General features: G+C 39.7%; 1 protein-coding gene across 2 annotated transcripts in view; it reads right to left on the reverse strand.

The window, feature by feature from the left end:
• The window catches only part of Ac76E (adenylate cyclase type 2 Ac76E), a 943,073-nt gene extending 923,827 nt beyond the window's left edge, over positions 1 to 19,246 (reverse strand). For both annotated transcript variants that reach the window (XR_014443972.1, XM_083143984.1), the window contains exon 1: positions 19,016 to 19,246. The gene's annotated coding sequence lies outside the window, so the exon portion shown is untranslated. The remainder of the gene's footprint in view (positions 1 to 19,015) is intronic.
• Between the last annotated feature and the right edge of the window lie 5,036 nt (positions 19,247 to 24,282).

The raw sequence follows: 24,282 nt of genomic DNA on the forward strand, positions 1-24,282 counted from the left end.
TCACAGATTCTTGTTTATTTGTTAATTTTTCTCACCCTATTTCTCTCTTGTCGATATATATAATTCCTCTCTCCATATTCTACCCTTAAAGCATGGCGTCAGATGATTTTCAATACAAGTTTACCCACCTCAGAACGCATTTGGACCTCGTTAGTCAAATCCCCTCACTAACAAAATTCCAAAAAGCCACGATTTTTTAATTTTATTAAAAGAGGAAATTTTCGTTTATTTGTGAGTACTTGTAAGTAAGCAAACGAGCAAACAGGGAATTCAAATAATTGGAGAAACGTGTTTATTTCAGTGTATATCCTCACAATTTTCATGTAATTAAAATTAAGAATAATTCAACGATAGGTGTCGTCATTGATTTTTATAACGATAAAGAACATGTCTGAATGCGCGCTTACAAGAAAATCGAAATATTTTCATGTCCAGAATGCTTGAAAAAAGGAAGTTGTGAGACAGGGACTTAAAATACTTGATGTGGTAATCTAGGGATATCGATTTGTTTCTGCCTCCCGAAATCCCGGGATTATTATAGTGTTAGAGATTATTTTCATTGTGCACTCCAAACACATGCAACTAGATTATCTTTGTATACTATGACTATGACTTGCGATTGTGTAATCATTGATTTCTTTGTAGCTAATTAAAGCATTTCTTTAAATTGCTTTAACTGCCCTGTTTAGTCTCATATCAGAATAGTCATAGTAAAATTATGTTAACTCACATTTTTCCCAATGGCACCAGAAAAACCAATCATTGTTTACTATAATTTGTTCCCATAAGAAAGGAAAGAAGACACAATGATATACACTGCTCTCCATAAATTAAGCAACAAATGGTGATCATCCAATAGAATCAAACACAAGGCCGGAGGGTGTACATATTTTATTTGTAACGAAAGTGACCGTTGTCTGACACTAATAAGGGATATGATCCCTAACGCATTCGTTGCTTTCTTTCAACGTGCCCACCACTCTTCTTCTCTTTTCTCCAACTGTTTTCTCTTGTACCTCACATTTTCTTGTTGTTGCTTAATTTCTGGAGGGCAGTGTATTTGTAATACAATTAGTATTGCATATTGAGTAGTGTCGCGAGTGTCAACACTTTGCAGAACTTGCTTTCTTCTATTTCTTTGGCAAATTTTTATGGCGACCTCTATATCCGTTATGCATTGCCGCGTTCAACATTGGACATTGTCGTCTCACGCATCGTGAGCAGGGTGTGCAATTACGCGTAAAAATGCTTTTCTTCATGACACGTAAAAACACCTAAAATACGCATCAAACGTAACGTAGAGTCAGATTATTTTCATAACAACTCCAGCTGACTGCGCGAGTCCAGTTAGTGAGCCTACCAACAGTCCAGAGCGCGAGCAACAGGGATAGCGATAGGTGCTGGTAGAGATGACGCCAGCTGCTCGTTTGTTGATTGGCTGCTCCGGGACTTATGACTCGCTCCAAAGCTGCCAATGCAAAACAGCCAGAGATGTTACGAAAGTAATTTCACTATACGTAAAAACTAGAATCAAACCTAAAAATTAAAATTTAACATGATTTTCGCGATGGTTATTGTTATGTATGGCAGTTGGCAGTGGTCGAAAAAAAAGGCTTCAAAAAAACTTTTCTTCCGAATTTGTTTGTGCTCTTATATTGAGATTTAACTAATTACAATATTCATATTCACATCATAATTAGCCTATGCAAGTGTAAAATAAGCATGAAAAGTAAATTTGAAGCTGTTACTAAAACTTTGACATCCAATACAAATAAACTGCCGTTAATCGTTCTTACAAATACAAGCAATAGTGCAAGACGTATATGTGAACAGGTTTCTCAGTAAAAAATATGTGAAAGAAAACTTCTATTTTTTAAAAAAAAATCTGTAGGAGGGAGTGAGGGCGTGAGGTGGGTGTGTAAACAATCTTCAGAAAATAATGATTTTGTGCTGAAATATGTAAGAAAATTAAAGTTCAAAATGTAATGTAATTAAATTCGTTTTTATATTACTAATTTACGAAAGAAAATTAGTTTTTTACACCTACGTAAAAAACTGGTTTTCTACGCCAAGTAAATTGCTAGTAAATTACGCGTAATTTACGTAAAATATGTAACGAGTAAATTACCTTGCCAACCCTGATCACGGGCTGGACCCACTGGCGTATGCATAGGGGAGCTGATGGGGCTGCAGCCCCCTCCGAAATTTTTAGAAAAATCAACAGTGGTAAATGCGCACCTCGCTTAAAATGACCCCCGTATGTGAATTTCAGAGTGGAAAGGTCTAAAAGATACTAAATATCATATTGTGTATGCCGCCCTTACAGAAAACAGCTATGTTCTATCACCCTGTACCGTCACGGACACTTTTGGCTTGTAACAACCTCATTGAATTACAATGAGATCATTTCAAACCAGAAGTTTCCGTGACTGTACAATTCCAGTCGCTCATGAAAAAAATCTGCGTACACCAGTAGCTAGACCCTCCACCGTGCTGTGTCTGTAACGTTGGTTTATGTATTCGGCACATCCTTCTTGAATATGTCGATTTTAATTTCAAGTATAACACCCGGTTTTCAAGATGAACTTTCCAAAAATTCAAGGGTACAAGCAGATGTTTTCTCTATTTCAACGTGTCACGACTCTCACCAACCACACACACAAATACTATTAACACTATAAAGGGTTTGTGCGATTCCAATGTATCCAACAATTCGAATTCAATTCAATTAAGCGGTATATATAGACATACTTAATTTAAGGTGTGGAGTTTACATTTAACATGTCGCATACTCAGACTCGAAATATATCTACAAACACAAGACACAAATATTACGGGATATAATAATCTACGAAAAATTGTTAATTGTATAACAATTTCAAATTTACCTAATCAACTTCAAACAGTGACTGCGATTGGGTTCCAAAACTAGGGGGTCAAGGTTCAAGAAGTGGGGGGGAAGGACAGTTTACTTGCCCTTGGTACAGTCACGGACACTGCTGGGTTGTAACAATCCCACTGAAAGCTAATAGTATAGTTACAACCAGTGATGTGCGTCTACGCGTAAACAAGGATAGTCTACATTCTTCGCGTAGACTATTTTATACATGTAGATTACGTAATCTATGTAAACAACATGGCGAAAGGTGATAACTTAGCAAAGAGCGCCGTGGTATTAAAATAAAATTATACTGCGTATCAGTTGCTGATGTGTGAACAGAACTTTTCAAACTTTTTCTTCCAAATTCGAACAATTTCTCACCTAGAAAGAAACCTAATATAGGACATATTCCAGTGTTTTATGGGAAAAAGACCACTCTTGCCTCATGACTGCCATCTGTTATTGTTTTTTGCATATTATTTATCTTCTTCTATAGTGGGTGATAGAAGAGAAGAGAAATTTTGTTGTAAACAGGATTCTTTTCATTTCGTTAGGAACCAATATAGTTGAAAATGTCACTTTCCTTTCATGAAACCCTTGAAAATTAATTTTAATGCACTTTAGATTGTCTACGTAGTCTATGTAAACTACACACCAATGTAATCTACGCGTAGATTACTTGTAGACAACGCATGTAGACGTAAACTTATAGTCTACGGCACATCACTGGTTACATCCCAGACCTGTCCGAGACTGTACATAAGTTTTAGCATAGTGCAGGGACAAAAGTGGCCTCCCCTAATCGCTGCCACTGTCTTCAAGATATCGTATCTTGCAAAAAACTTCCTTAAGTCAGATAAATTGTTCTGCAGACACTAACAAAGTAAGCGGACTGAGAGGATTCTATTTTCCAAGCAGCTTTCTTTTCCTTCCTCGATAAAAATAAGAGCTACGCGTATACTGAAAAACTTGCCTCAGGGCATTAATAAATATGTATAAATTGAACGGGATTTGGATTAATACAAGTTGAAATTTTTCACGTCTACCGAGAATAATTCAAGCAGAATTCCCGGAATTCAAGGAATTCCCGGTGAGTAGCCACGCTGTTTGAACACCTGCTTTTAGGTGTTTGAGAAGAGAGGATCTTTTCCACTTTTTATGAAGATTTTAGTGCCTCCTTACCTTTTTAATATGTTGTGTTTGACCTGTGCAGGCCTTTTTTACAACCTTGCCCTTCAAACCTTTCCCAAGGAGCTTTTTACACGCCTTTCAGGTAAGGAGTTCTAGATAAGAAGATTTCGCTCGTACACTTTGAAAGGTGCAAAATGGCTATACGTGCCTATGCATCAAAATATTTTAACTCATTCATTATATTTTGCAGCTGCGTGGAATGATGGAGAGAGAAAAAGGAGAGAGGAGGAGATAAATCATTGCTCAGACTCGAAGATCGGGATCCCGATCCCGGAATTAAAATCCCTAGTCCCGAAATCCCGGAATTATCAAATTTACTCCGGGATTGCATTCCCTACTATAGGCCTTTCTACTCTGACGGTGGGCGACCCTCATGCTGGCAAGGGAAGTGGGGAACAGCCTCGAAGATCGGGATCCCGATCCCGGAATTAAAGTCCCGAAATCCCGGAATTATTCAATTTACTCGGGATTGCATTCCCTACTATAGGTCTTATCTATTCTTACGGTGGGCGACCCTAATGCTGGCAAGGGAAGTGGGGAACGGGGAATACGTCGCAGACAACAGCGGTGGCGTCGAGAGTTAAAAAGTCGAGGAGGGAGGTGCAGCGCGCACCTCGTTCTACAGGCCGCTGAGTTTCTTATCGCGCTGGATTGGTCGCTTCCACGCTACAGTCCCTTGCTAGCATATAGGGAGCCCGTCGTAAGAGTAGAAAAGACCTATAATGTTCGGCGATATATCGTCCAGAAGATATATAGCGATATTGAAAAATTATCGTCCAGGCGATATCAACTAGACGATATATCGTCACGATATTTTGGCCATATTTCGTCACGATATTTTGGCGATAGGTATATATCGTCATGATATTTGGAGATATATATCGTGGAAAGGATATATAGCCGATATCATGATATGGAAAAAATATCGTATCGTCTGTGACGATATTTTTTGACGATATCGCGATATCAAATTTCCGATATCGTCCATCGATTCTCTACCCGTGCCAATGCTATTCAATTAATTAAATTGCTTACCCTGGGGGACTATTTATGAAATTACAAACATAAATTCATGTTCATGAAAGCACAAACTTGTTACGATATATATATTCCTCATTGACCAGGTAGATAGAATCAAAGAACTGTTGACATATCTGTAATGGATGCACAGTTGACGCAAATACAACCTGTTTGAACTTGTTTCGACGAACAATAACACAAAGTGAAACGCAATCGAATGAAATTGGAACATAATTGAAAAAGTAGTAATGGCGGGAAAATGGGTAATAAACAAAATGACTGCAAGATTCTAAGCAGGAGGCTCAAATTGAATCGATCTTGCTCTGAATCAAGATTCTAAGGCCACTATGCTTACGTCACAGTACTACCTTATTTCACGACTTATTTTCGTCATGCCTTTTACATGCCATGACCTTGAGAAACGTATGTATCTTGGTTATGACACAAGAAGAAAACCTCACTTTCCATATTGTGTCTTCTGTTCTGGTAGCCATTTCAAAACCGTTATCTTCCACGAAGGTAATAAAACGCCCGCAATGCTTGCTGAATAGTAAACTGCATTGTTCCGAATTATGAGAAAAGGACATTACACTTGATCGTTTTACTGTGCACATCAGCTCCATCTGTTGAACGGTGCGAAACTATAATCTGATGTGCAGTTCCGTTCAAAGATATAAGCAGTGATGTGCGTCTACGCGTAAACAACGATAGTCTACATTCTACACTAGACTATGTCATACACGTAGATTACGTAATCTATGTAAACAACATGGCGAAAGGTGATAACGTAGCAAAGAGCGCCGTGGAATTAAAAGAAAATTATACTGCGTATCAGTTGCTGATGTGTGTGGAGAACTTTTCATACCCTTTCTTTCAAATTCGAACAATTTCTCACCTAGGAAGAAACATAATATAGGAATATTCTAGGGCTTTATGGGGAAAAGACCACTCTTGCCTCACGACTGCCATCTGTTGTTGTTTTTTGCATACTATTTATCTTCTTCCATAGTTAATAATAGAAGAGAAGAGCAATTTTGTTGTAAATAGGATTCTTTTCATTTCGTTAGGGACCAATATAGCTGAAAATGTCACTTTCATTTCATGAAACCCTTAAAAATTAATTTTAATGCACTTTAGATTGTCTACGTAGTCTATGTAAACTACAACCCAATGTAATCTACGCGTAGATTACTTGTAGACAACGCATGTACGTAAACTTATAGTCTACGGCACATCACTGGATATAAGTAACCAAATTGTCTCACTATCAGTACAAAGTCGTGCAATGTATAGTGGCCTTTCCTGGTATAAATAAACGTGTACTTCGGCTCAACTTTTATAAAAAGAAGAAAGAAATAACGTTCTGGATGCGCCATTGTAGGATCCAGGGGCGTACGATAGATTTTATTTGGGGCGGCCTTTTTACGTAATTTCACTTGTACTTCAATAGTTCTATCAAGCCTGCCATACAATCGGCACAATCTTGCACATTTAAGTTAAGAATTTTAAAGAAATAGAGTTGTTAAATAGGTAATGTTCAATTTAGCCAATCATTTATTTCTTTGTGTTTGAATTTTTGTTATTTATGGTCGTTTTTTCTGCACTTTTGGCTAATCGCGACAATGATGACTGATCGTTAGATGGAATTGATGAATGGACACTCACAATAACACCTACGCATAAGTCGGAATCGAACCCGTGAACTTTGGTGGAGATAATAATAATAATAATAATAATAAACATGTTAATGCCGACATTCGTGGCCGAGTGGTTATCACACCACGCTAAGGTTCGAATCCCGGCCTGGGCGTTCTTTGAGAGTTACGCTTCATCGATTTCACCATATCATTACTCATCCTCATCTTCCCAATTAACCAAAAGTGATAGAAAGGCGAAGTAAATAAACGAAATCAATCAATCAGAAGTCGTCCACTTAACACGATCGATCACGGAAACTGCAATTATTAGTAAATACTTCTGAAAGAAACGTAGAAGTTCAGTACATTGATCTTGAAATACGTCGTAAGACCCCGCACACATATACGTATGAGGAAAGAAAGGTTACGTAACATGATAGAACATTCATACGTTCTGGATTTAATGTCCCATACCGTGACTCGTTGTTGCGTATCGTGAATAAATAAAATACTAAAACGATCATTAAAAATATAGAACTTTCGCTGTAATATATTTTTTATTATCAAGGCCGCTGAGTTGCACGCATTGCACATTTTATTGGTACGCAAAGCAAGCATAAAGTTTATTAACTTTTGACGTCATGTACTTCCTCTGATTTTCTCGTTCGTCTTGTCACCGAGGTATTGAAAGTTGCGTAAATCAACCTGTGCTTTGACATTTAGTTCCAGAGTGGGTTAGTTTAAAACGCCGAAAAAGGCAAAAGAGGACAAATAAAACCCATCTTTTTCTGGCCTACAATGACCCAAAATGAACATATGTTGGGCCTCGTCTTGGGACACTAGGGAAAAAAAGGAGTTTTCCTCAACTTCCGAGGAGGAACGTTCTTCAACGTTCGTGTCTCGCCTTGGTTTTAAGAACGAGGGACAGTTTTTGCATTCAAAGGGACAGCGTATTCGTTCTCTTGTTCTACAGACTCCTGAGACAGAGGATACCAACCAGTGGCGTAAATGGGGCGCACGAGCTTCGGGGGTGCAGTAAGAATAATAAATTAAGAAAGACCGATAGTTCAAGAAAGTTTCCTTTCGGCGTTGAAATATATTTTCAACCAAACATATTATATTTTTATTCCCCTACAACTGCAAACAGAAAATGATAATCACTAGAAAAGTAGAAAGTGAATTACCAGATTAGGAAAACCTTTATTAGCTGAATAGTTCAAGTCATTCCGCGATGTACGCCAAAGTAGACGACCGCCCTTACTTACCGCTCGCGTTTCAGCAAGGTTTCGTGAAACAATGCGGTTCCCGTATATTGTTAAGTTTCTCTATAGTTGTTATTGTTCATGAAAATGAAGTAAGAAAGGTTTAAAAACAAACGTCCAAGTGATGCTGAATTTCCAAAAAGGATGAAAGAAGAGGCAATTTTTTGTACACATTTGTTTATACATAAGAGCACATACAAATTCGGAAGGAAAGTTTTCAAAAGCATTTTTTATTGTTGTTGTTTTCTGCCACTGCCGTACATAACAATAACCATCACAAAAGCCATCTTCTCCTTTAATGTTTATGTTTGATTCTAGTTGTAACGTACTTTATGTTTTATACAGGGTGTTTCCGGGCTGATGATACAAACTTACAGGGATGATGGAGAAGGGCACATGTATCAATTTGAGATAAGGAACCGTGGTCCGAAAATGACTTATATATGTTATAAGCGAGAATCGGTGTATGAAGATGTAATACTTTTATTGCCTGCACAAGTTTCACAATCTGTTCCGTAGCAAGCTCGGTCACCTGATCTGAACCACTTGATTTCTTTTTGTGGGGTCATGTGAAAAGTCTTGTGTACGAGACACCTGTCGAGACTGAAGAGGATCTCCTGGCAAGAATTCTCGCTGCCTGTGACGTTGTTCGAACGACCCCGGGGTTGTTCCAAGGGGTACGCCAGAACTTCGTGCGACGATGTCATGCCTGCAGCGAAGCTGGGGGACGCCACTTTGAACAACTGTTGTGAATGTAGCAGGTTGTGAAACTTGTGCAGGTAATAAAAGTATTACATCTTCATACACCTATTTTCGATTATAACTTTCGACTAAGTCGTTTCCGGACCAGGGTTCCTTATCTCAAACTGATATATGTGCCCTTCTCCATCATCCCTGAAAGTTTGTATCATCAGCCCGGAAACACCCTGTATATATTTTACGGGTTTTTACGTGTCACGTAGAAAAAAAAAATTTACGCGTAATTGCACAACCCTGCATTGTATGTATGTAATATAAATGTAGGCGTGAATTAATATTTTAGAAAGGAAAGCTTTTCTTTTTTAAACAAGTAGGGGCGCACAACTAAAAGTTGCGGGGGGGGCGCAGACCGTGTTAGTTACGCTACTGATACCAACCGTTTGCTGCACCTCCCACTGGTCTGCTCTGCCCATACCCTCTCTCCCCTTCTCTACAGTTATGCGCGAGGTTGCTCCACAAACACACATTTCACAAGTTCAAGAAAGAATTTTGAAACGATAAGGATTCGCTCACTTTAAAATCTTTACGAAAATCTCATCGGCTTTAAGGCTAACAAGTCTCCAAGAGCAGCATCTAAAACACCCTCGCGTTCCAGATCACCCGTGCACCCAAAGATCTCACAGAGCATCAATCACAGGAAAAGTCTTCTTTGATACTTGTCTTCGAGATAACCTAAACATCTCCTATGATGTTTACTCTTTCAGAAGAGTAATGGGTCGGATTCTGCCCGCGGGGGGTGGAGCTAGTGGGTGATGCGATTGATCGAAAAGGAACAGGCAAAGTACACATACCTATATGCAGACGACACAATCTTCCATCCGCAAGGATATCCCAGATTTAGTCGTCTCGTGTGTTAGTTTCCTGTCAAGTGAAGCTGTCCACTGTCGAGGGAACTGTTAGAGCTACGTTTACGGTATTAGTTTAGGGATCTCCCTATAAGCCAAGGCAGTATTACTTTAGTAATACAAATTCGATTTGCTTTCTCTCGCTTTTTCACTTCAAATAGTGGCTTACCACGATATAAACCGTGCTCACTGGCTTCCTTGTCTGAGCAGATTTGTTTCGATTTTGTTTATTTTACACCACTTTTGGCTAATCGCGACAATGAGGATGATATGATGAAATTGATGATGGGACACTTACAAGAAACACCGAAGTAGAGACCAGGATCTGTACCAGTGACCCGTGGCGTCGTAACGTGCTGTCCTCCGTCACGGAGGTCGACACGTAAATATACTCTGTCTCTGGAGCAAGCGACGAAAACAAGTCTCAGTAGCATGTATTGCTTCGCTCTACCCGCTCGTACCCCCCCCTCTCGACCGTTATGCGCCGTCTTGTTCCTGAGATAGCCGGGACAAAGTATTGGCAGAGCACGTGTTCCCAAACTGCTCCTCGGAGAGCACTTGGTGATTCCCGGCAGCATCTGCCAGTGCTCGGCGAAGAGATTGAGAAAGAAAATAAACGTAGCAGGATTTCTGAAGTCCATAATTAGTGCTATATCGGGTACAAATTATTCAGCTGTTCTGGTTTATTTTGCATTGCTATGCTACTACTTTTCGCTAATCAGGAAGACGAGAATTAGTAATGATAGAATGAGGTACCCTCACAAACAAGACAAATGCCCAGGCCGAAACTCGAACCCGGTATTCCCAGCATCAGTTCCTTTCCAGCCGCCAGTTGAGAAGGCGAATTGTTGATACAGAGTAGAAGAATTTCAGATGTCAACTGTGGCACGTGCTGTGTTTTCAGCAGGACGAGGGGGCAAGAACTGTAACCGCAGAAGGTCCAAGCAAGTAGATGCTCTTCCACGCTCTAGAAACATAATCACTTGAACATACTGTCTCCTGCATCCCTCTTTTTATCTACATCGTTACCATCTAGCCGTTTGAACTTTCCAAAATTTCGTAGCACAGGACTGACTGAGCAATGTATGAAACGAAAAGGTCTCTCCTTGCAACACTCCTAAACAAAGATTTAAATGCTGAAAAATTTGTGGTTATAGTATGAACGGTCAGCATGGCACAGCACGAACGAGAATTGACTAATTGATTTAAATAAGTTACCAGAGCGGAACGGCTGGAATACCTACCAGAGAATTAAAACCGGCTGTAGGAGTGCTTTCCGAATCAACTCTACTCCGTCTCTGAAATCTGTGGAGCAAGGAAGTGCATTACGAAAGAGAAGGGGAGAAAGCGAGTTGGAGGCGCAAATCAGTGCGCGTTGCTGCAAACGGCTGGTAGCTACGCTCAATTTCCCTCTCACGAGGTCAATTTTCTTTCGCTTGCTCTAAAGATGCCCGGGACAGACTGTAGAACTCCTGCAACGCCACTGATCTAAGTTCCCTACATTCTTATACACAAACACAATGCACGCGCCCCTCCTCCGCACAAATAGCAACCTTGAGCTCTGCCTTGCACGCCGGGCGTTCACGAGTTTCCTCCTGTGTACGGATATTGACACATGATATTTCTAGAAATATTAAAAGTTTTCAGTTTTCAATATTGACATGTCCACCGACTTCCCTCCATATTATGTATTGATCATAAGCGGAAACATACGTGACAAAACAGACAGATGATTTGCAGTCCCCTTCAATGAAAACTGCTATGACAACTCCCGTACAAGCTAATATTACCCCGTAGTCATTTGTACATAGCAACTTCATTTTGCACGTGGAAGTTCTGAAACGACCTATTTATTCAACACCACAAAGCGAAACTAAGTCCGAATAAGGGTAATTTGCACATTGATTTTTTTTAGTGTTGTTTGTTTTATGTGTCGCTGTTGATATTGCATGTCGCCACACCAAACGAGAGTTACTGTACGGCGGATGGTGATATGATATATCATGTGCAGTACATTTTTCCGCGATTTAACTGACATAGACCAAAATTTCTGTTTTTCTACGGGGTTTTAATCTGCGATTCCTTAACCACATATTTTTCTTTAACCTATACTGTGAAAACTTAAGCTTTATGCATAGATACTTGAATGGAAACTTCTAATTTTCTCTAACCTCCAAGTGTTGAGTGGCATTTTCGTGGACCCCGCGAACGATCAAAGTAAAGTATAGTCTAGTATCATCAAACAGATACTTTCCGATGCAGATACCACCAGTATCGGCCGCGATACCTATACATCGGCTCAACCCTAGTAAGAATTGTTAACCCTAGCTTAACCGAAGGGGGGGAGGGCGCTAGGACCACCACCTCCATTTTTTCGATTTTTCAACTGTGAAAATTATTAAAAAATGAAAAATATATTGTTTCGTAGGGTGTTCCCAATATCTCTATTACTTTGTTCATAAAAACATAAATGTAATGAAAATAGGAGGTAAAATGCACTAGGTTGGCTTATCAAGCGCCATTTTTAATGCGCATTATTCCGAGACAGTCATGCCAGTGAGAGTGTGCAATTAGTTGGTAAAGATGGTAATTATTATAATTAATGAACAAGTACATCTCTATAAACAAAAAAGCATGAAAGAAAAATTAATGTTTTTTGTGAGCTTTAGTGAATGGTAAAATACGTGTGACACATGCAATAATTGTTTATTATTACTTATTTGATGATATTTTTTATAATTGATTGATTGATATGCTTTATTTTATTTTGGTTTCCGTGCCACTTTTGGCTAATTTGCGAAGATGGAGATGATTAATGATGTGATGAAATTGATGAATGGACACACACAAAAATTCATGCCCAGGCCTGGATTCGAACCCGGGACCCCTGGGATCATAGCGCGATGTGCTAACCGCTCCGCCACAGGGGCCGTCGATATGTTTTTTTATAATTATTACAATTAAGAAATAAGTACATATATAAAATCGACAAAGGAGACCGTGATTCAATAACAAATTGGTTTCTTGAATCTTAATGATAAAAAAAAACGTGAGCCTGCACGTTTCTCGTACGTCACGGTAAGCTAGAGGCTATCCATGAATAGATGAAGTTATGGACCAGCTCAAATTTCAAGTCCCTATACGTTCAGAACCAAGAATAGATATCCCTCAATACCCTACCTCAATTGTAGCCACTCACACACGTGTGGTTCGAACAGCTACCTTGGCCTTAGAAGGAGCCCTCGTAGCAATTTATGTCTGGCATTTCTGATCTGGGAGCTTCCGGGAAAAAATGAAGCCATTTGTCAAGCTTTCTGTGTTGGCCATTTTGTGCGCGCGTGTGTCCCTTGTGATATACTTCTCCTCGCGCCGCCTTTGATGGAAACCCCTACCTTCCGACTTCTCAGTTACTAGCGAGTCACGCACGCCAAAGAGGGGACAATATCTTAATGGACTTATAAACCTGCTCGTAATGCAAATACTAGATTGTTCGTGTGGAGAAAAGCTAATCAAAACTCTATGGTAGGGATAATCATATGAGAAAAATAACTTAATCATCTGAATTCGCAATATTAACCACTAGTGCAACCAACTTCTGAAAAACATTGGATGGGCTGAAAAGGAAATGTTTATTTCATAATTTTATGCAATAATATATCCCATAATGGATGTGAAACTTGGTCTCTTACATTAAAAGAGGTCCAGTTAAGTTAAGAGTATTTGAAAATGAAATCCCAAGGAAAATATTTGGACCTAAAAGGGATGAGGAAACAGGTGAATGGAGAAGGATACATAATTTAGAACTACACAATTTTATTCCTGTCCAGACATTATTAGAATAATTAATTCAAGAAGACTTAGGTGAACAGGTCATGTGGCACGAATGGAAAGAAGAGTTTGGAGGATTCTTGTTGGGAAACGTGATGGTAAGAAACCTGTAGGAAGGCCAAGACGAAGATGGAGCTGAAAGAAATCGGTAAGGATGGAAAATATTGGATTGATCTTACCGAGGATAGGGACAGATGGAAGGCTTGTGTTGCTGCAGCCATAACCTTCGGGTTTAAGATGGCTAGAGAGGTAGTTAGTTAGTAGGATTAGGATTGGCTCCAAAATGCACTTCATTGTCAATTGGCCAGAAAATGTAGGCTTTACATTTAAAAATAGTTTCAGGCCTTTTGTGAGAGAGAGACATTAATTTTATCCTGGCTATTTTTGACTATTCTAGTTATAAGTGTCTACTTTGAAGAGAATTGCTTTTTGAGTGCCTAGTCCTGGAAAATAATGACAAAGTTGTCGATCTTCATCACTGTTAGTGCCTATTTTATATTTTGGTGCCTATTTCATATTTTTGGTGGCTATTTTATATTTTTGGTGGTTCTTTGCTTGTCTATTTTGAGTTTTTAATGCCTATCGATTGTCGTCCTCGTTCTGAAAGCTGCCGTAGAACACTAAGCAACTGGTACGGTCCAATTAGCATTGCAAGCTAATGAAGGACCATTGTCACTAACGTTCAAGAGAATTGAGAGAAGAAATAACGTCAAACAGCAAGTGGCTTGCAGAATTTGTGAAAAGGATCACTCTAAAACGATAAAAAGAGGAATAAACCACATTTCCACGAAAACAATACAGACCAAAACAAATAAAAACAACATGAAAAAATGGGACATTCCACGAAAAGTGGTCCTACTGCATATACATAAAGTGAATTAATGTAGAAATTATTAAGGTTTTTAATTGAATTAAGGTTTAGATTTTTGTGAATGTATATAACTTGCACATTTTATCCACAAAAATTACTAGCATCTGCAGCCTTCACAGACAAACGAAGTCAAAATTTGCTACTTTCAAAGTATCACACGCGTAACTCACATTTGGTATTGCTTTTCAATGCATTCAGCTTAATCACACTCAAGCATTTTTCATTTGTTAGCAGACCCCATAAAGTACTTCATAATTCTATGAAACCAGTTCATTATGAATATTTTAATCCACACTCATATCTAGAATCTTAAATTTTGTGTGTCGATGTCGCACACTTGAAGCTGTAATGCCCCAAATGTGAAAACCACAATAAGCAATTTAGAATATACATGTTGGAGTTGCTTCGGAAAGGGAAAGCGACCGTATCTCTGTTTTCGAATTTTCATATCTGAGAGAACAGAGTGAGTGTGGATGATACAATCAGCTGTTTGGCATGTAACCCTACCCCTGCGTTGCCAAAATGATTAGTTCTTCAACACATCGTCGAGGCATGGGCGGAGTTTGAGCTTGTGCTTGGGGGGGAGGGCAGACTCTGGGAGAAGCATATGATGTACCTGAGGGTTATGGAATATCCCCTAGTTTATAAGGGGTTCGGAGACATTCCCCCTTATATACGCTGAGTTTTAGGCCTTTTAGAATTGAGAATGTTAAATTTCCTCGCTTAAGTAAACAAATATTAATTAGTATATTGGTTGTCAGTTTTATAAGAAGCAAAACATTACGACTATTGATTGTTGCATTTCATTATTTTTTTATTGATACAATACTCGTATTACTTTAAAAAAAGTTACGGTACAATAGTAAGCTTCAGAAATTTTAGAAAAATTAAATTGAAAAGTTATTTTGATGCCTCAACAGTAACTGTTGACTCAACACAAAGTCATTTTACGTTTTTCTTTCTTCAAACTGTACACATCAATCAAATCGTGTAAGACCCGCTATTTCGGCGCAATTACCGCACATGCCAAACGTCAAGATTTGCGGTATGGCTTCATAACAAAAATGTAGTAACTGAACTTGATCATGTCTTATTTATTTAGTCTTCTATAAGTTAAGGGGGGCAGGCCCCCCTGGCCCCTCCACAACTTCGCCTATGCGTCGAGGATTTTATTGCGTGCCCAACGATTCTGTCACGAAGGGAAAACCGTACACAGCGAAAGCACAGACGTAATATTTAACGTTGTTGAAGTTTCTGACAAAGACACGAGGAAGGAAAGCTATACATGTGGCAACACGAGGGCAGTAGGGCACAAACGAAGGAGAAAACAAATGACAGTCCACTATAATTAGAGACTCTGTCGGGGTGGTTCTTATCTTGGTCAAGCTGTATATTTCAAGTTGTAGATTCATTCAAATCACCTTTGTATCTCATATTACCCGCCTATTTCATGTTACCCTCCATAGTCTATTTTTCATATAATTATGTTATGTAATTATGCATCTAATTATCATTATGGGTAAATAATGTCAACTAATGAAGGTCTGTACATGTATACAGTTTAGTTTAATAAAACAGATGTTAACAGACTGATGAACGCACACATAAACGGTATTCCACAACACCAGAACATCTATTAACAGAAAAATTGTGCAAGTGTCTGCAGCTCTTTTACGAGAAAGAACCCCGGAAAGTCGGTGGCAAGGTTGCACGAATAATTTGGCATATCTGGCCAGTCTTTGTTGTGAAGTGGATATAATGTTGAGGCAGTGCCAAATTTCTGGAATGATGTCAGTCCTGAGTCCCTCAAAAATGTGCTGCTCCCCACTCCCCTTTCGCAATATAAAATATTTACTATCACATGTTGACTATAAAATTCTTATTCAAATCGAAGTTCTTTTAAATCTACTTTATGTTCAGATAGGCTAATCAGGACTTGACCTACAGCTTGAAATGGAATCCAAACCACTATGTGCCTGGAAAGGGCATCGAACCTTGAACCCTTTGATTACAAGCCGACATCATTAACACTACGCTATCGGAGATGGCCTCCCTGCACAACTTGTAAAAAAATCATTATACAATAGGAACTGGGACCAATTCGTGGGATTTGTGACGGAAATGCACGCGTCGGAGATGCACTGGCTCATCTACCATGACAGATGGATAGGTAGGCGAGGACCAGTTGCATGGCCTGCATGTTCCCCGAACCCCAATCCTTTGGATTTTTATCTGTGGGGCCACCTAAAACAATTCGTTTATGCAGCAGACATTCCTAATGCAGAGTCACTTCATCAACGTGTGATGGAAGCCAGCGAAACTGTTCGACACCGTGTGGAAGTATGTGAAAGGGTGCGCCGGTCCATGATCCGACGTGTGCATGCGTGTGTGGAAGCAAGAGGAAGACATTTTGAGTTTCTGACTTGATGACAGTTTCAATACTTGCTAATAAGCTGACAATGTCTAACAGATATATCATTATATTCTTTCATTAATAACCCGAAAAACAAAGGATTTTCGTACATATGTTTATATGAACTTTCCTTCTTGTTTTGGTTTGAGGAACCAGCCCTCAAAGTTTGTAAAATTATTTTTGAAACACCCTGTATAATCCGCGGTCGAATATCGGTTAATGCATACGCGGCAACACCATTTTGGTCAGTATCTTAGACTTCTGGGCACAAATATTGTAGGGGTGTAAAACTGTACCGGAGTATTCCAGTTACCTAACGTTCTATCCACAAGTTTCCGTCATCGCGTCGAAATATATTTCCTGCATTTAAATGCCGCGAATGGTGGAGTGTTAATCGTCAAGCGCCACGACGCCAAAGGTCGCATGTTCGAATCCTGGTTAAGGCATTGAATTTGTGTTCATCCATTTCATCATCCATCCTAATCGTCGTGATTATCCCAAGTGCTAGATAAGTGACGCAAAATAACCGATATACAGAGCATTCCCTGACATTCGCTACAAGAGACGGCGGCAAGCGGCCCGGCATCAGGGCTTGTCTTTCCCGGTGAACGGGTCCGCGACAGTCGCTTATATTAAACCTCGTAAAAAAGTTTAGAGTAACAGGGTCAGTTCTGAATAAAAGTGGAAAGAAATATGGGGAAATAAAGTATACAAAGACAATCCGCACACCATCCGTGAGTTAAAAGAGAGTATTGTATGAGAAATCGGTAGAATTACAGTAGACGAACTTGCAGGTGTAAATGCCAATTTCCTTCGGAGATGCCAGGAATGTGTTGCAGCAGAGGGACATCGTTTTCAACACCTTCTGTAGTCAAGGTTAGTACACAATATGAAAACTGTAATTTTAATTGCCGACTCTAGCGACTGTCGCGGACCCGTTCACTGGGAAAGACAAGCTCTGATGCCGGGCCGAGTCTCGTAGCGAATGTCAGGGAATGCTCTAGAAAGAATGCCGCGAAAATGATTGGAAATTTGGCTTTGATTTAATTTTTGCTTTTTGGCGTCCCTTTTCTACCACTTTTGGCTAATCGTGACGATGAGAATGAGTGCTAAAATGATTAAATTAATAGTCACTTGCGAGGATATCATGCGCAGGCCGGGATTCAAACCCGAGACCCTTGGCGTTGTAGCGCGTTGTGCTAACCACTCCGCCATGGAAGCCGGTTGTTCTCTTGTCTTCTTACCGTTACAAACAACAAAATCTAATTGTAACACACCACCAGGAAAAGGGGGAGAGGGTGGTTGTGATAATTTTTAGTTTTCAGTGTCGACTCTTTTTGGGAGGGGGGATTCTGGGCTAAAGGTAGGGTATCAACTCCAACATCCTCCTTTGTGTACGCAACTGTTGACGCACACTCAAATACGGTACCGCCTACTTTTTATCCTTGGCATCTCGTAAATAAGCAGGGATGTTTTTAAGGGCGTAATGAAGGTTCAATTTGCTGGGGACACGAGAGCACATACATTTCTTGTTGGTGAGGGGGTAGCTTCATCTAAGTATCGCTACAGCAAGAAATTTGCATTTGTATTTTTTGTTATTTGGCGCGAATTTTTCTGTCAACTTTTTTTTTATAATAGCGGCGATGAGGATGAGTGCGTGAAAATGCGGTAGGGATCACAAGGTACATTAATGACCAGGCTGGAACTTGAACAGGGGAGGGCCAACTTTTGAAAAACACTGGCTGGGCTCAAACCCTGAGCTCAGATGCCGCGATTGGGTGCCAAAACTGGAAGGGGCAAGGATAGTTTACTTTTTCTTGATAGAAGTCATATTGAGGGGGCAAAAAGTGGGGGCGAGTCCCCCATAACCGCCGACAAAAAAACATTTCATATATCTTCCCTTATATGTATCATGACATTAATAAACACGAATAATGCATCCTTACTTATTTTTTAAAAAAAAATAAGCACTACATAATAACTCATAACAAATATACAATAATCATAATAACAACACGTCAAATTATTGGGTGGGCTCATGACCCACGGACCGACACTGAAATCGAACCCGGGAACTTCGGTGGCCTCTTGGGTGTTCCTTCATCAGTTTGGTCTAATCATGACACCCTCGCGAAGAAAAATGCAAACACAAAATTGGGAGAACGCGAGAGTAACATGGGTCATTTCAAACTCGAGCTATATCGCCCGACGTAACAGTTGCAAAATAGCATTCGCGATCCCGAACACGCAACAGTAAATCTTCGCCAGCAGACAGGAACCAAAATACACCAACCGGTGCCAAACTTACCTCGGCAGAAGTTTTCCCCGTCCTTAAGGACTTGACCTCCCCTCCTGACGTCACCGTAGTGGGCTGCTGTGACAACTCCCGAGCAAGACTCACCACGTGTTGTTTACCTCACACGCTTACTTCCGTTCTTTTATCACGTTCGATTAAACTGTTTTGCTTTTCTTTCTTCGCTTTTACGAAAACAGCCGAGTTGCACGAACTGGTAACACACAACGTCCAATCCACGCGCTGTTTCGCGGAGACTGCGAGCAACTAGTGTCCTTGATAAATTTAAATACCGCTCTGTCCGGAGTTCGCGCTTGCGCCGGTAGATGGATCTAGTAGTCGGGTTCCCTCCGCGCAACATGTGTTCCGCTTGGTGCATCTATAACGCGAATGTGTCGAATGGGATGGGAATTGTATGCCAATAGCGAGGGGGAGAGCGGTGAAACCCTGGGGCGCCATTCAAAGCATTTTTTTTAAGACGACGAAGTCAGAATATGCGAGACCGAGAAATTTACACTTGGCAGAGGTAAGTACTCAGAGTTGTTAAAAGTCCACGAACTCATAAATTCTAATGGGTTATATTGGGTTCCGTAACACGAACGGAACCTATTTTCTCGCACAATTTAAATTCGGTCCAAGAAGGTTCCTGGACCGAATTGAAATATTTTTAAACATAGAAAGGTTCTTTACGGTCTAGCACCAATTTAATCATGCTGTTTTTTCTCTCCCTGACAGGAATTGAATTTATTTACAATTCCTGGCCTTTTAACCACCTTGGGGTTATTAAATGTCAAGGAACCCATACATTCTAGTATGTTTCATTTCAATACGGAACTTGGACTGTATTCAGTGATGTGCCGTAGACTATAAGTTTACGTCTACATGCGTTGTCTACACATAATCTACGTGTAGATTACATTGGGTTGTAGTTTACATAGACTACGTAGACAATCTAAAGTGCATTAAAATTAATTTTCAAGGGTTTCATGAAAAGAAACTATATGGTTCCTAACGAACTGAAAAGAATCCTATTTACAACAAAATTTATCTTCTCTTCTATTTTATCAACTTTGGAAAAAGTTAAATAGTATGCAAAAGAAACAACAGATGGCAGTCGTGAGACAAAATTAGTCCTTTCCCCATAAAACACTAGAATATTTCCTATATTAGGTTTCTTCCTAGGCGAGAAATTGTTCCAATTTGGAAGAAAGAGTATGAAAAGTTCTCCTCACACATCAGCAACTGGTACGCAGTATAATTTTATTTTAATTCCACGGCGCCTTTTGCTAATTTATCACCTTTCGCCATGTTGTTTACATAGATTACGTAATCTACGTGTATAAAATTGTCTACGTGTAGAATGTAGACTATCGTTGTTTACGCGTAGACGCACATCACTGACTGTATTTAAACTGATCCGGAAAAAAAATCCTGGACCGAATTGAAATACTTTACAGAAAAAATGTTATTTACGGTCCAGAACCCGTTTAATCTTGCTGGTCTTCTCCCCTGGACCGGAATTGGATTCATTTAAAATTCCTGAATCTTTAACAACCCCGATGTTACTCAGAAATGCAAACGACGAATCCTTAAATACAACCTATATTATTATTAATGAATTCCCCTTTGTTTCCTTATTTCAAAACTTGTAGGATGGAAAAATCACAAACCTTGGCATAAGAAGGAAATATGCAAGGACGCGGATAAAATGTCGGGAGGGGCAAAAACAACATCCTTCCTAGGGCGAGAAAATATCTAGCTACTGATCTGTTGGTTTTTACGGACGTAAACCATTCGAGATACATTAATCAAGGACTACCACAAAGTGAAGGCAGGAAATTAATTTTTCATTAAAAATACGCACAAATCATAAAAATATAGAATAATGTCATTAACCCTCTCCAATATTTGTTTTCAATTAAGAATTTTCCAACAGTAACATTTCGATACATTCCACAAGGCGGCTCTAGATAAAATTTTCACCGGGACGAGGTGGACTTTTGCCGCCCCCTACATTCCACCCTGCCCCCCCTCCTTGGAAATCTGGTCCTTGTACTTTACACCTTCATCCAATATAAGAAACACGACGAAATATAATAGCCTTATTTTAAAATACTTTGACTGTTACTATTCTTGTAGGTATATGACATCAAGACAACAACATACGCTTAGCTTAAATTGCTACATAATTTTGCAATATACAGTAAAACATCGTTAATCCGGACTCCGATAAACCGGATTTTCGCAAAAGGCAAGAAAAAAAGCAGAATGCAAGGTTTTAAATGTGAGAAAGTCAATAAGGGAACTTCCCAAAGAAAAGGCAGTCAACCACTGATGAAATTCTGTTTCCCGCAGACTTTGTACTGTACTGTATAGTGTATTTAGGCCTATGCCCTTTAAATACACCATAATAAACGTGTTTTGTTGCTATAAACAGAGATTTAATGTACTTTCCTTTCTACTGTTATTTCAGTTAACTCAGACTTTCGTTAAACCGGTCAACTTATCTCCCCCATTAATCCGGATTAACGAGGTTTTACTGTACTTATTATACAGCCACGCACCCGGTGGAGGTGAATAGTGGTTCGCATCCCAGTCCCGAGTACCCTTTCTGTGCATAAGCTGGACTTAAAAAATTAACTCAAACGAACAGGTTTATATGTATTATCAGAGATAACTTTTTTGTTGCTAATCAAGGTGGACGTCCCAGACAGTCCCTCGAGTCACCTGGCATACAGGACGCCCTGCATTCTACGCATTAAACTCTACCAGCATAATGAAGATTTTTCTGATGCAATGTGATCGCCAGTGGCGGCGATTAGAGGGGTTCGTGGAGCTGCTCCCCCCCCCCACACACACACACACTTTTTGCCCTCGCACTAAGGCCTCTTAATGCTAAACCTCATCTACCATGTGAAAGGAAACTATCATCCCTCCCCCCGGTCCCTCCCGTTTTGGCACCCAATTGCCGCTACTATTTCCAGAACACACGTCAGTCGAACTCGGTAGATCACATCTAATGGCGCGTTTGCTAATACATGTTATCAGCAAATGTTGGCAACATTTCGAAGAACGCTTGTGAATTTGTTATCAACATCTCATGTTAGCAACATATTTCGGAGCGAATTGACAATATAGAGAAAGTCTCCAATTTTGTTAATTTTCGGTATACTAACTAATTTTGGCCTCCTAATCACGAATCTGTTGTAAAAAACTGGGGGTCACGTCTGGAAATTTGAAAAAAGCCGATTGCATTTTTTATATATATATAGGTGTATATGCTTAGTTTTACGAACGAAAATGTAATCTCCTGTCATTGTTTCTAACCACGCCTTTGTTATACAAGAAAATGATTTATGATGTTGAATTTTAGTACGAACCCTATTTTTTTGATCAATTTAGGGGTGAAATGAATACTAATGGAACCTAACCTAACTGGCCTAACCTAACCTCGTGTGATGGTTTTTGGGGCTAACGTCAATGGTTTGTGGGGCTACCCGTGGATGGTTTTTGGGGCTAACGAACAATGTTTCATCAAAATGTACAATTTCCAGACGTGCCCCCCGGTTTTTTACAACAGATTCGTGATTAGGAGGCCAAAATTAGTTAGTATACCGAAAATTAACAAAATTACAGACTTTCTCTATATTGTCAATTCTTACCCATATTTCCCCTGTTGGCAACAGAAATTTTGTTATCCACAAGATCAAAGAACGTTAGAAACATTTGTTACCAACACATGTTAATAGAGCCTCTTTGATGTTAGCAACATTTCCCCCGCTCTCCCTCCCGCCACCATCACGCCAGTGACACCGAGTGCGAGAGCATCGTTTCATTTGAGGTGTGTTTTGCTTTGTAATTAATTCATTTATCATGGAAAATCTTTTCAGTGAGATGGAGTGGTCAAAGGATCAAGTGCTGACTTAGTTGAATTGTTCCGCGAGAAGTCTGTCCTTTGGGACCAAACTTGTCCAAAATTTAAAGGCAAAAAACAAAAGTATTATGCTTCGAATGAAATTTCGGGAGAGTACAACTTCCTCCACACTCGAAATCTTGCAGCCAACCGTGGTCATGCAGCCAAAATGTTAACAAAAGTTATGGGGCAGTCGACCCACTGTACCTCCTCGAGAATCACGTCGATTTTTTTAATCGACAGATTTCAACGTTTTACCTAATATGAAAGTGGTTCCAGCGTGAGGAAACCACAAATAACGGAGATATTTGATCGCAAAGTATGACCCACGTAAGCACAAGAATCTCCTATTCCAGACTACTATCGCTCATTTTTCCCGTAAAAAATTCCCAAACAGCGGCAATACTAACACTCCTGGCGTATCCTGACATTACTGCGACCCCAAATTTTAACTATGTTTGCCTAACCTAACCTAACGTAACTTTGCCGTGCATTTTTCGTTGGGCTATCCGTGCATGGTTCGTGGGGCTATCCGTGAATGGTTTGTGGGGCTATCTGTGAATGGTTTGTGGGGCCACCGGTGCATGACGTTAGTACCAAATTTTAAGTGCAGATTCGTGATTACGAGGCCTAAATTATTGACTATGCAAAAAATTAAAGAAATTGGGGAAACGTCCGGTATTGTAAAATCACGCCACAACCATTTCCAATCCAAACGAGAATATATTATTTTAAAAAGTACTAACCTTAAAACAATGCACTTTCTGCTACGTGGTTGCCCGGCCGAAGAACGCCACGATACTGAAAATGTCGATAAACTCCCCAATATGCATTTTCAATGAATAGCACTTACCACACATAAAACGCACGCCCACCTTTGCAAACAAAATCCCAGTACCATGTGACATGAACCGAAACATCGTCTGCAGTAAATCTCAGATATTTCCAACACGGCTGCAAGTTACAAAACACAAATAACGTATCAACAAGTTCCTCATATCACATGCAGATGGCAACGATGATTTTTGATTTTTTTGATTTGATTTATTTTATTTTACTTCGCGTTTTGTGCCTGTTGGCTAATTTGCGGAGATGGGGATGAGTGATGAAATGTTGAAATTGATGAATGGATATTCACAAACAACAATGCCCGAACGGGATTCGAACCCGGAGCCTTGGCGTCGCAGCGCGATGTGCTAACCACTCAGCCACAGGGTCCGGCAGAGGTTAGGTTAGGCAAACATAGTTAAAATTTGGGTCGTAGTAATGTTAGTATACGCCAGGAGTGTTAGTATTGCCGCTATTTGGGAATTTTTTAAGGGAAAAATGAGCGATAGTAGTCTGGAATAGGAGATTCTTGTGCTTACGT

Source organism: Lepisma saccharinum, chromosome 22 (assembly GCF_977018435.1).
Source record: "Lepisma saccharinum chromosome 22, izLepSacc3.1, whole genome shotgun sequence".
Classification (NCBI taxonomy): domain Eukaryota; kingdom Metazoa; phylum Arthropoda; class Insecta; order Zygentoma; family Lepismatidae; genus Lepisma; species Lepisma saccharinum.